This window comes from Argentina anserina, chromosome 7, assembly GCF_933775445.1.
Source record: "Argentina anserina chromosome 7, drPotAnse1.1, whole genome shotgun sequence".
Lineage (NCBI taxonomy): Eukaryota > Viridiplantae > Streptophyta > Magnoliopsida > Rosales > Rosaceae > Argentina > Argentina anserina.
In genome coordinates this window covers 18,931,256-18,943,929 of record NC_065878.1, presented here as the reverse complement: position 1 = coordinate 18,943,929, position 12,674 = coordinate 18,931,256, and the positions used below count along the sequence as shown (strand labels likewise).

Below are 12,674 nucleotides of genomic sequence, written 5' to 3'. Positions count from 1 at the left end.
AAACTTAAAATTTTTGAAAACTTATTGAAATCTTTTGACAGCTTTATTTAAAGTCTAAAATAACATCATTCTGAAACTTGTTTAACGAATTATCTGTTGTGTCATGTTGTAATCCATGTCGAATATGTTTATTATATTTACCATATCTTGTAGTGATGTCTATGTATTATATTTGACTTCCTTCTGGATTAATAGTTGAAAACATAATGTTGGCACCCTTACTAGCATGACATGTCACCGAGCATAAGCATCACTCTCTAGGCGGATCTACAAGTCACTATATGGCTCAACCATGATATTCATAGCGTACCTCGTCATACAAGTTTTCCAATGATAGTCGGTCTCACCAAGACACCACTGAGAAGTCACATTTCCAACCTCATCAAGATGGCTCCATAGTAAGTCTAGAGGGGTACTTGTCCCACACTGAAGAATATGTAAATGAGAGAGGTTCCCTCACCTATAAAAGGGACCCCTCATCCCACTTAGAAAGGGGATCACTACTTGTATAACTTAAGACTATTTGCCAATACTAGTGGATTCAAGTGGACGTAGCCTACCCCAAGAAAGGGAGGTGAACCACTATACTTCTTGTGTCAAACTAACACTCACCAATAGCTACCTGTGTGATCAGCCACCCATCTGGTAATCACTACGTTAACATTGGCGCCGTCTGTGGGAAGTTGACAATTAACTTCATCGCTCACTACCAACAGACCTCCCACGGTCCCCCATACCCCGCAGTGCATGAGCTCACTACGGCGCAGTCATATCTTTAAAAAAAATATGACCCTCCCGTGGTCCATACCTTCCGCGGTCATGTTCTTCCACGCTCCTGATAGCACGGTGCACGGCTAGTCCCGTAGTCCCACGACTACTAGCATAGTACGCAACTGCTAGCACGGTGCACGGCTACTTCCGTAATCCCACGATTGCTAACGTAGTCCCATGACTGTTAGCACTGTGCACGACTGCTAGCACAGTCCACGGTCCTGCTCCCACAGTCCCACAACTGCTATCATCGTCCCATGACTGCTAGCATGGTGCACTGCTGCTCCCGTAGTCCCATGATTGATGCTCTCATAGTTCCACAGTGGAACTCCACAGTCGACCTCCACGGTTCTACTCCATAATCGGCTTTCATAGTCCTGCTCCACGGTTGACTTCGCAGCCTTCCGTAGTCGCCAGAAAAAAGAAATCATTAGCACAACGAACTACAAGACTTGCTTGCAAAGCCAACCAAACCCGCAACAAAACACTACCATAACACAAAGAATTGAAAGGAAAATCTTCAAACCAGACATCACCTCACGCAAAGCCAAAGTGGCTACTTGCAATCATTCCCCGCGCAAGGGATCGTCATGCTTGGACACCTCCAACATAATTTTGGTACTTGCATAGAGCGGAACTCCACTCCACATCGGCATAATATAAGTAAAATGCTATGCCTCCCTACTCCTACTGTAGAGTTAATTATTACCATGTCTTAGCATAATTTTATTACGCTATGAAGCATGCTTACAACATAGCACACTTGATATGCATGCCCACATGGCTTTCACGCATTGCCTACAACACTGTAGAGTTAGATAGCAATGGCACTTAGCCATATCTTATATGTTCAGAGAATGTGTGACGCACACACTTGAATGTCAAACTTGATTGTGCTAATAAAACTATGAATTTTTCAAACCGTTGTTCAAGAGAACAATTAAATTCCTTATGCAGACTGTTTCATCACACAACACTCAGACATCACGGAGTCAGAAATTCTTTCCTTGCCAAAAAGTGAGAGACTACGATCAAGAGGGCTCAAGCCGCGTAAATACGCGCACTACGCCCAAGAGGTCTCAAGTCGTCCTACGCGTAACGCTTATCTACGCTACGATGGATGCACTATGCCCAAGAGGGCTCAAGCCGCGTAAATACGGGCACTACGCTCAAGAGAGCTCAACACGTCCTACACGTAATGCTTATCTACACTACGATAGATGCACTACGCCCAAGAGGGCTCAAGCCGCGTAAATACGAGCACTACGCTCAAGAGAGCTCAACACGTCCTACGCGTAACGCTTATCTACGCTACGATGGATGCACTACGCCCAAGAGGGATCAAGCCGCGTAAATACGTGCATTACGCTCAAGAGAGCTCAAGACGTCCTACGCGTAACCCTTATCTATGCTACGATGGATGCACTATGGCCGAGGGCTCAAGCCGCATAAATACACGCACCACGCCCAAAAGGGCTCAAGTCGTCCTACGCATAAAGCTCACTACGCTGCGATGAACGCATTACGCTTATTGTTAGCATCCAAAATACGTCCTACACGTAGCCTACTACGCTACGATGGACGCACCACGCTCTAATTCAGCGTCCAAAATACGTCCTACGAGTAGGTCACTACGCTAAGATGGACACACTATGCCCGCAGTGGCTCAAAGCCATCCTACGTGCACTGCGATATATGACGCACCAGCCTTCAGAGGCCGCACTAGTATTCAAAGGCCATATTGGCATATAGAAGCCACACTCGCCCGTAGTGGCCATATAAGTCCAAAGTGTCATCGCGGAAGACTACTTCGCCTAAACACACCGCACACATAGACCATATCACTCAAAACCGCCTCGCTGACTAGGGGTTTCCGGGACTTACTCACACTTGCGTACTAGATCATATTCGGGACCATACATATACACACGCATCATCATGTGTCAAACACACATCGCGCCCGTACATTCTTATGCTATCCATTACAATAGACATACTTCGTGTACATATGCTTTTATCTTTGTTTTACAGGTTTGAGAGTCCCTTCTTGCTTAAGGAGTTCGGGGACTGGTAGGGGTATGCCATCACCCGGACACTTATGCTCGGTGACATGTTGATTGATAAACTCCCAAAGCAAGAAGTTCCTCTTACTTAGGGACTGCGGGGGGACGTGTTGACACCCTTACTAGCATAGAGCTAGTATGACATGCTACCGAGCATAAGCATCACTCTCTAGGTGGATCTACAAGTCACTATGTGGCTCAACCATGATATTCATAGCGTACCTCGTCATACAAACTTTCCAATGATAGTCGGAACTCACCAAGACACCACTGGAAAGTCACATTTCCAACCTCATCAAGATGGCTCTATAGTAAGTCTAGAGGGGTACTTGTCCCACACTGAAGAATATGTAAATGAGAGAGGTTCCCTCACCTATAAAAGGGACCCCTCATCCCACTTAGAAAGGGGATCACTACTTGTATAACTTAAGCCTATTTGCTAATACTAGTGGATTCAAGTGGACGTAGCCTACCCCAAGAGAGGGAGGTGAACCACTATACTTCTTGTGTCAAACTAACACTCACTAATAGCTAACTGTGTGATCAGCCACCCATCTGGTAATCACTACGTTAACACATAAATATATCCAATGCTTCTTCGTTTTCTAGTCTATAGCGGCTAAAAAGGTATACAAACGAATTTTTCGTATAACATTTTGAGTATGTTGATAATATTGAGGACCATAACTTAGGTTTTTTCACAACATTTAGAATCTATGGTAAATTTATGGAACGAAACGGTTTGAATGTAGTCCCCGATATAATTTGGGATTTATGTCGATCCATGTTTTGTGACAAAAAATTATAACATGTGATATAGGAACAACCAGATTTTTCTCCTGTAACCTGGAGCTTATGCAAGGTTTCAAATTCGACAGTATGGTCTAATTCTCCGGTGATTCCAGCATTATGTTAAAGTGTAACATAGAGCAACCAGGAGTCCAGGATAGAATATTTTAGGCAGAATAACAAAAACATATACAAGTTTAGGAAAACAACAAGCGAGTCACAATAACAGCAACATATGAAGCCCAGAAAAAAGATTGCCTGTGGACTTCCAGTGTATCCTAATAGGTGCTATCTTCGGTCATAGGAAGCATAGCGATTACCATTGCTCAGGATGCTCTTTCACGATTGATAGTAATCTTCCTTTTCCGCCCAGTCAACTTGTCCTCAGCGCAGGCCCTCAAGATACCATTTGTATTGATATCAAAGTAGACATCAAACTTGTAAGAACCTCTTGGACCTAGAAGAATACTAGGGCTGTAAGTAGGGTCGAGCCGCTCGTGTTCGACTCGTATTCGATTCGCTTTTAGCCAGTTGATCAAGCTTATAAAGTTAAATGAGCAGAGTTTGAACTCAATATTAAGCCCGACCTTTAAAATAAGCCAATCTTGAACAATAAATATTCGGCTCGTTCGACTCGTTTAACTCGCGTGTTAGATCGGACTTGTTAAAAGCTCGGTTCGTTTATTAATTAAGTTTAACTTATTAACTTTTATAATATATATAATATAATTTATATATAAGAAATAATAGTAGTTCGAAAAAACTGACAGACTTCTTTCTAGAATAATTAGTTAAAGACTTTGAATTCAATAACGAATTTGATTTATTATTTTTAATTATTACAAATAAAAGAGATTTTGTGTGATAATATGACATTATATTTAAAAAAATTCTTTTTAATTTCTAAATTTTAAAATTTTAATTTCATATAATTCAAAACGGCTCAATTCGAGTATAGTTATTATCTAAGGTGCTTTTACTCTCACCCTCATAAATAGGGAACGCAATACTGGCAATAGTGCCTTGGTTGTCATAGGCTGTTTGAAGGATTCCATGCTTCATGACCGGAGTCCTTGTGTTTCTTGGGATCACAACTGACATTTTTAATGGATCACCTGCATTCCACGGTTTTGTTCCCACCCTAAGTGACAGAGGGCTGACATCCAAGAGAATGAAATTTTGAAGATTAAAGATCTTTCCACTTAAACTGGCAGCTTGAACAGCAGCACCATATGCCACAGCCTCATCTGGATTAAATCCCCTTGCAGAGTTTCTTCCCCTGAAACAGATTCTGTAATAGCTGCTGCACCATGGATATTCTAGAAGAGCCACCAGCAAGAACAATATCATCGACACTGCTTATGTCCATGTTAGCATCTCTCACACTTCTTCACAGGATTCATACAAATCATTAAAAAACTCCATGTTGAGTTGTTCAAATTTGGCACGGGTAATAGTAATGTAGAAATCATTACCATGATGCAAAGCATCAATTTAGATGTCAGTCATAGTTGTAAACGAAAGCCTCCTCTTTGCCTTCTCAAATTCATTTCTTAACCTCCTAAGAGCTCTGGGGTTTCCACTAACATCCACATTATGCTTCTTCTTGAACTGTTCAACACAGTAATTGACCATTTTGTTACTGAAGTCCTCCCCTCCTAGATGGTGTCTCCAGCCGTAGCCTTCACTTCAAAGCACCATAACCTATAGCGAGCAGTGAGACATCTATAGTACCACCACCTAGATCAAATATCACAACATTTCTCTTGCTATACCAACCAACTTTACCGTCTATCCCATATGCAATAGCTGCCGCTGTTGGTTCGTTGATAAGGTGCATCACCTTTAGGCCAGCAGTGACAGCAGCAGTATTGGTAGCCTGACGCTGAGAGTCATTAAAGTAAGCAGAGACAGTTATAACTGCATTCCTCACAGTTGAGCCTAGAAATGCCTCAGCAATCTCCCGCATCTTTCCAAGAACCATGGATGAAATTTCTTCAGCCGCAAATGTTTTCTCCTCACCCTTTTGGGTAACCACAATCATAGGCTTGTCAGCAGGACCTTTAATGACCTTGAATGGCCAGAGCTTCATATCGTTCTGAACAACTGCATCAGTGAATCTTCTACCAATCAACCTTTTTGCATCTGCAAATTGATACCATAGTTAGAAACTAAATTCAATTGAGCCAGTGGAAAGAAACTTCGGAAACAGTGGAACAGCACTGAAGTTTTAATTATCTGATATAAATGATAAGCTTACAAAATTATAACCATGTTAGATCTACATCAATGATGTTATATCTAAACATTTAATCACCATCCATCCCAACATATCTATCTCAGAAATTAGAGCGAAGCTGAAATTGATAGTCGGAAGAATGTTTTATAGTCTAATGTATGACATATGGCTATATATTCATACTCCACTGACTCACCCCATACATTCTGTGCACTTCCAAAAATACATTTGGCTAACTAGGCAACATGATTAAATTTGCATGCATGAATATATGCAGAAGTCCTGAATGTAATAACCCTAGTTTTCAAACAATATTTGGTTTAATTTGAATCCTATAAAGTTGTGAAATCTAATTAGAATGAATGTAATTGTTTGCGACTTTACGAAACTGGAAACGGAAACGTTCTCGGAACGTTTATTTAGGAAAACATTACGTTTCTGAACGAATATATCGACTTTTATTCCGTCGCTCGGTTGAGAAATCTTTCTTCACGAAAGTTGTAGAGCTCGTCGATACAAGTTCGTGGACATTTCACGCGTTTGAATCGGAAGTCGTACGTGAAAGTTATTAACGTCGGAAGTTCGTTTCTGATTTTTGGAAACTAGTATAAATAGGTAATTATAGGAGTTAGGGTTTGCATTTCTGGAACCCATACCCCGCGCCTCCCCTTTCCCATTCTCTCTTCTCTCTCGCCTCTTCCCCGATTCACTCTCTCCCTCTCAAAACCAGCTCCATCGATCTCACCCTCCGCCCCTTCGTGTTGCACACCACCGGCCTAGGGAGCTTCGCACGGACGTCCGCTGCAACCCTCAAGCTCGCCACCCCGCGCCTCGCCGCCGAGACCTCCTTCTCCCTCCCCGAGCCTCCCTCTGCATCGCACCGCGATCTCCGCCTCCAAGCCTCCGTGTCCCTCACCGCCGGACCCTGGACCACCGCGTGACCTCTCGCTGCAACCCTCAAGCTCGCTGAGCCTCGCACCCGTTCGCCACTGCTCGACGACGAATCGAAGCCTCCACCGTGCGATTTAGGTAAGGTTTGATGAAATTGATTGTTGTGTGTGATTGTGTGATGTTTTGGGAGTGATTAGGAGGAGTGTGAATCGATTTGGAAGGATTTCGGAGGAGAATCGGAGGTATAGAGGAGAATGGAGCACCGCCGCCTTAGGCGGCACGTGTGAGTGCGTGAGGAGGTCTGGGGGTGGCCTTGGGCCGTGTAGGGGCAGAGGAGAAGGAAAGAGGGAGAATTTGGGGCGGCGGTGGCGTGCTACGCGCCGGTTTTGGGCTCGGCGCGTGTGCCCCACGCGCGTTGTAAATTTATTTTTACGTACGGTAAATGTAAAAAGGTGATTTACATACGGTAAATGTAAATATAAATTACCATCTCTCAGAAAGAAAGAAAGTAGCTATCTTTCTCTTCTCAATCGATGTGCACTCTATCATCTCAAAGTATGTCTCCATGCCCTCGATCCAATGGTCAGCTACCATATGATCTAGTCCACCATGAAAAGTAGGTGCTGACAGTGCACTGATATCCTTGATCAGCTTCAGCACTCGTCCATCATCTCTAACCGCAGCAGCAGGCTCAACCTGCTCTTCCTGTGGAGCGACCTCCTCATAAAGGTTCTCCAAGTTGCGGACTCGACCTGTGGTCCTACCTCGACCTCGGCCTACCTGCTCTTCCTGTGGAGCAGCCTCCTCATAAAGGTTCTCCACGTTGCGGACTCGGCCTGTGGTCCTACCTCGACCTCGGCCTCTCGCCCGTCCTCGGCCCTTATCAGAGTTCATCACCTTTAAAAACGATACACTCAGTCAATACTCAAGAAACATCGAACTCAGCCAAAACATATCCAAAGATATTAACATGACATTCCAAAATCAGATGAATCATCGAAGTATCATCACAATACTCCCTAGAGGACCAAACCGTGAGGTATGGCTCCTAAAACACTCTCGCGTACCCGACGACATATCAATACCGAGGAGCATGTGATGGGTGCCCGCCTGCAGTCGGATCATCACTCCCGGATGATATTGATAATCGCCAAATACACACTTAGGCTCTGATACCAACTGTAACGACCCTAAAATTTCGAGCTTAAAAACTCAAAATTTTAAAATCGTTAAACACAAAATAATCTCAATGAAATCGAAACCATTTTAATGTCACAGCGGATCACCTCTGAGTTTAAAATATAACTCAGTCAAGCCGATTATTACAAAACCCAAATGATAATTCAACATATAACAAATGGAATTGTATAATCCTCACAACAACCTCACAAATAAAATTTCACCAAATCTCACACACAATCCATGCTAGAGCCTCACCACTACTGGACGCGAACGACGTCGAGTCTTCGGAGTCTTCACCCAATCACCACTACTCAGCACCTGCGGAAGTGTCCCCTACACCATTGAAATTGGTGCACCGGGATTGCAACACAAACCCGGTAAGCTTTACAGCTCGTATGAGTAAAATATTAATATAACTCTCGTCTCATAAAAGACACAACTCCACATCAAAACAGTATAATGAAAATCATGAGAAAACGAGCAACCCATCTGGTCACTCTAATACTTTCACAAAATGGTAACTAATGAGCGCTGGTACACATCTGTTACCCCTCACTTAGTATACCGCTGATGTTGGGTAACCACCCGCCACCCAACATCCAAAACAAGCTGAGTGCTCATGAGCAGATAACCACCCGTTACCTCCCATGCAGTACTATGGCAGACAGACTAGAGCTCTAACTGTATCGTAACCTTCGCCCGGCCAAAGGCTAGGTTCCGACTTGCCTCACATGTACAATAATCTCACATCATATTGTACCACACATCACGTCCGAAGACAAATCACAATATTTCACATTTTCCGTGATAAAATCATGTACAATAATCACTCATCATATTGTACGTTTTAAAACTTTCACAATATCACCACAAGAAAAATCATGACAGTATATTATATAGCGAACTATATATATTCGTATTTATTTACCATTTATACTATATATACATAGTCCACTATATCCTATACATGTCATATTTCATAAACACCCGAACATTTAGTACAATAATCTCTCACCATATTGTACCACTTAAATCACATACACATGCACAATTTTCCGTCACCGAAATGACTATTTTTAATGAATTAGTAACAGTATGTAATTTAATGAACTATATATATATGTACTTATTACCATTATACTGTGTATATGTAGTCCACTAAATTATATACATGTTGTAATTCATTTAATAAACACACTTGCAAAAATGTTGAATCACCACGAGGGTAGATTCGTAATTCAGTGAGATTTTACTCACCTTATTTACTCGAGCGTGAATCCCACAATTTCCGAAGATAATTTCCTTTCCTCGTTTTATTGATCACCTTGAAAAGATAAGAAAGGAATTTAGAAACATTTCGTAAACCTTTAAATGCCAAAACAGTAATAAACGGTTACTGTTCAGCAATTGTGGTTTATACGAAGTTACTGTTCACTGTTCACTATTCATGGTTACTGTACAATACTCAATTAATACGTATTTCTGTACGTATAAGTACTGTATAAGTATTTCTGTACGTATAAGTACTGTATACGTATTTCTGTACGTATAAGTACTGTATACGTATTTCTATACGTATAAATACTATATACGTATTTCTGTACGTATAAATACTATATACGTATTTATATACATATACGTACTGTTTAAAGGTAAATACAATCTCAGTAAATAAAATTTACTAAATTACCCTTTTACAAATTACTTTTTACATTTACTGAAAGTAATTTATAATTACATTTACCGTAGGTAAAACTTAATTACATTTACCATACGTAAATAAAATTTACATTTACATTTACCGTATCCAGCAAATTACCAAAATACCCTTCTGGTATAATATTCGCCGGCCGCCTCACGTGGCGGCGCGTGGGGTGCACGCGCCACCTCCGGCAGGCCGCGCGTGGGGCCCACGCGCCGACACCCCCAACGGCGCATAACGCCACCGCCGTGCCCAATCTCTTCCTCTCCTCCTCCTCTACCTACCTACGGTTCCAAACCGCCCCTAGGCTACCTCACACCCTCCCCACGCGCCGCCTAAAGCGGCGGTGTCTCAAAATCACCTCCACCCCGATTCTTCCCCAAATCTTCAACAATCAAACACCAATCCATCCACACACATCACAACATCAATTTGAATGTATTCTTACCCAGATTGGTGCTCCAAATGCGTCAGGAATGGTAGATCGTCGACAAGCTCCTCGCAGGATCTTCAATCGTCGATCCGGCTTCTTGGCGGCGGAAACGAGGCACGGCGTGCTTGCGGGTGGCAGCTGAGGGTCTTGCGGTGTCCTAGTGGGCGGCGGTGAAGGTCTCCGCAGCTTGGAGGCAGCGAGCAAGGCGCGAGGCAGAGGGAGGCTCGGGGGACGAGTGAAGCTCTCGGCGGCGAGGCAGCGCCGCTAGCTCGGGTTGCTTGCGAGGCTGTAGGGTGCGGCGGTGCTAGCCACGAAGGCTGGGGGCGGCAGATCGGCGAGAGGAATTCGAAGGGGAAGAAGGAGAGTCGGGCCGAGAGAGAGAGAGAGAGAGAGAGAGAGAGTGTGCGGCGGAAATGAAGGGTTTCCTGTTATGGAAACCCTAGTAAAAAAAAATTCCTTTTTATACTAGTTTCCAAATCGGAAACTAACTTCCGACATGAATAACGTTTACGTACGATGTCCGTTTCGAACGCGTCACATACTCACGAACTCGTATCGACGAGCTCTACAACTTTCATGAAGGAAGTTTTCGCAACCGAGCGACGGAATAAAAGTCGATAATTTCGTTCGGAAACGTAACGTTTTTCTTAATAAACGTTCCGAAAACGTTTCCGTTTTTCGTTTCAAAACATCGCAAACAATCACATTCGGTTTAAATCAACTTCACGACTTAATAGAATTTAAATTATACCAAATATTGTTTTGGAATTTAGGGTTATTACATTAGGTAACCAGATGGGTTGCCGATTTCTCATGAGTACCTTCATTTCATATATTTTTGGGACAACCAGATGGGCCGTCCATTGACTCATGAGTACATTTGTATTGTTGTGTTGTGGATTTTCGCATATATTGATATGCGAGCTATATTGTCATTTTACTCATACGAGCTATAAGCTTACCGGGTTTATGTTTACAATCCCGGTGCACCAATTCGATGGTGTAGGGGATAATTTTGCAGGAGTTGATTAGTGGAGATTGAGAGACGACTCCGGAGACCCGAAGCTGTTCGTTTATCATGTTTGTGGTGAGATTTCTAGTACGGATTTGTGTGTGAGAACTTGTGAGGTTTTATTTGTGAGATTTGTGAGAGATTGTGAGGATTATTACATATCTATTTTTATGAAATTTGAATTATAAATTTGGTTTGTAATAATTGGTTTTCTGAGTTTTATTGTAAAAGTGATGATCCGCTGTGCATTTAAAATGATTTCGATTTCATTGAAATTGTTTAGTGTTTAACGACTTTGAAATTTTGAGTTTTCAAGCTTGAAATTTTAGGGTCGTTACACTGAAGATGAGGAAATCTAATTGCATACATATTTCTGGATTGAATTGATGCCAGATAAATCTGTTAGGAATTACTATGACAAACATTAGAGACTTAGACTAGTATTTAATTAAGTTAGGACTCAGGGGAACTAAACATGGTGTACATACTGTATAATCTATAGTTCCAGGTATTACAAAATAATACTCTAAATACACTATTAGGATATTTCATTGCTAGTGTGACAGTAATCTTACCAAAGATTGAGTTTTCGGGGTTTCTGATAACCTGCATCACCTACCAACCGTTTAGTATCAGTGAAAGCAACACAAGATGGAGTCATTCTGTTCCCCTGATCGTTCACTATGACTTCCACATGGTCGTGTTTCCACACTGCCACACATGAAAATGTTGTTCCAAGATCAATCCCAATTGCATGGCCTTCGTTATCCGGCTTACCCACCATACTCATCTCAAAAGCTAGAGAGCAAAACAAGAAAAAACAATCAAAGAGAAAACTAAACATGGACAATGCAGAAGGATGATTGATTACATTTTCACTTTGTATAACTACCATGAACTGATAACCATATAAACATAAAATGCAACATCTAGCTCTCAATTACATGTCAGTACTGAAGGATCTACGAGAAAAAGGGAAATCAAGGTTGCACAATTATAATGCAAGTTCCCCAAATTATCATTGTTGCTGAAATTAGAAAAAAAAAACACCTCAAAGGGATTATATATCACGACACTACACAATATTAACTAAACAACCCAGACATGGCCATCCAAATGCAATCCTTCAGACGGTTTAAGGAACACGTCAACGTGTATTGATAGGAGCACTTTGTGCGACGTTCTTAACATGTTTTTACCTCAATTTGTACTTTGTTTAACCCTTATTGTTGTACTATTGAGTCATTGAGTCGTAATAAGAGTCTTGAGCGGTATTGGATGCATTTTTGTGCTTACATGAGTTAAAAACGCATAATTGGTCTAGAGTCCTAGTTTGACTAGGAATCCTTGTTAGGTTTTGAAACTAATTATCTCTTACTTATGATTTTATTTTCTTATTTTCAGATTGGATTGAAGAGATAATTAAAGAAAAAAAAGATGGAGCCAAGTCATGCAACAATTAAATAGAAGATGATCATTAAAGGCATAAAACATGGCATGTTTTAGGGATTAAAGCATGGCATGTTTTAGGGATTAAAGCATGGCATGTTTTAGGGATTAAAGCATGGCATGTTTTAGGGAATAAAACATGG

General features: G+C 41.8%; 1 pseudogene; it reads right to left on the bottom strand.

The window, feature by feature from the left end:
• Positions 1-3,765: 3,765 nt before the first annotated feature.
• LOC126802430 (heat shock cognate 70 kDa protein-like) lies at positions 3,766-12,234 on the bottom strand (annotated as a pseudogene).
• Between the last annotated feature and the right edge of the window lie 440 nt (positions 12,235-12,674).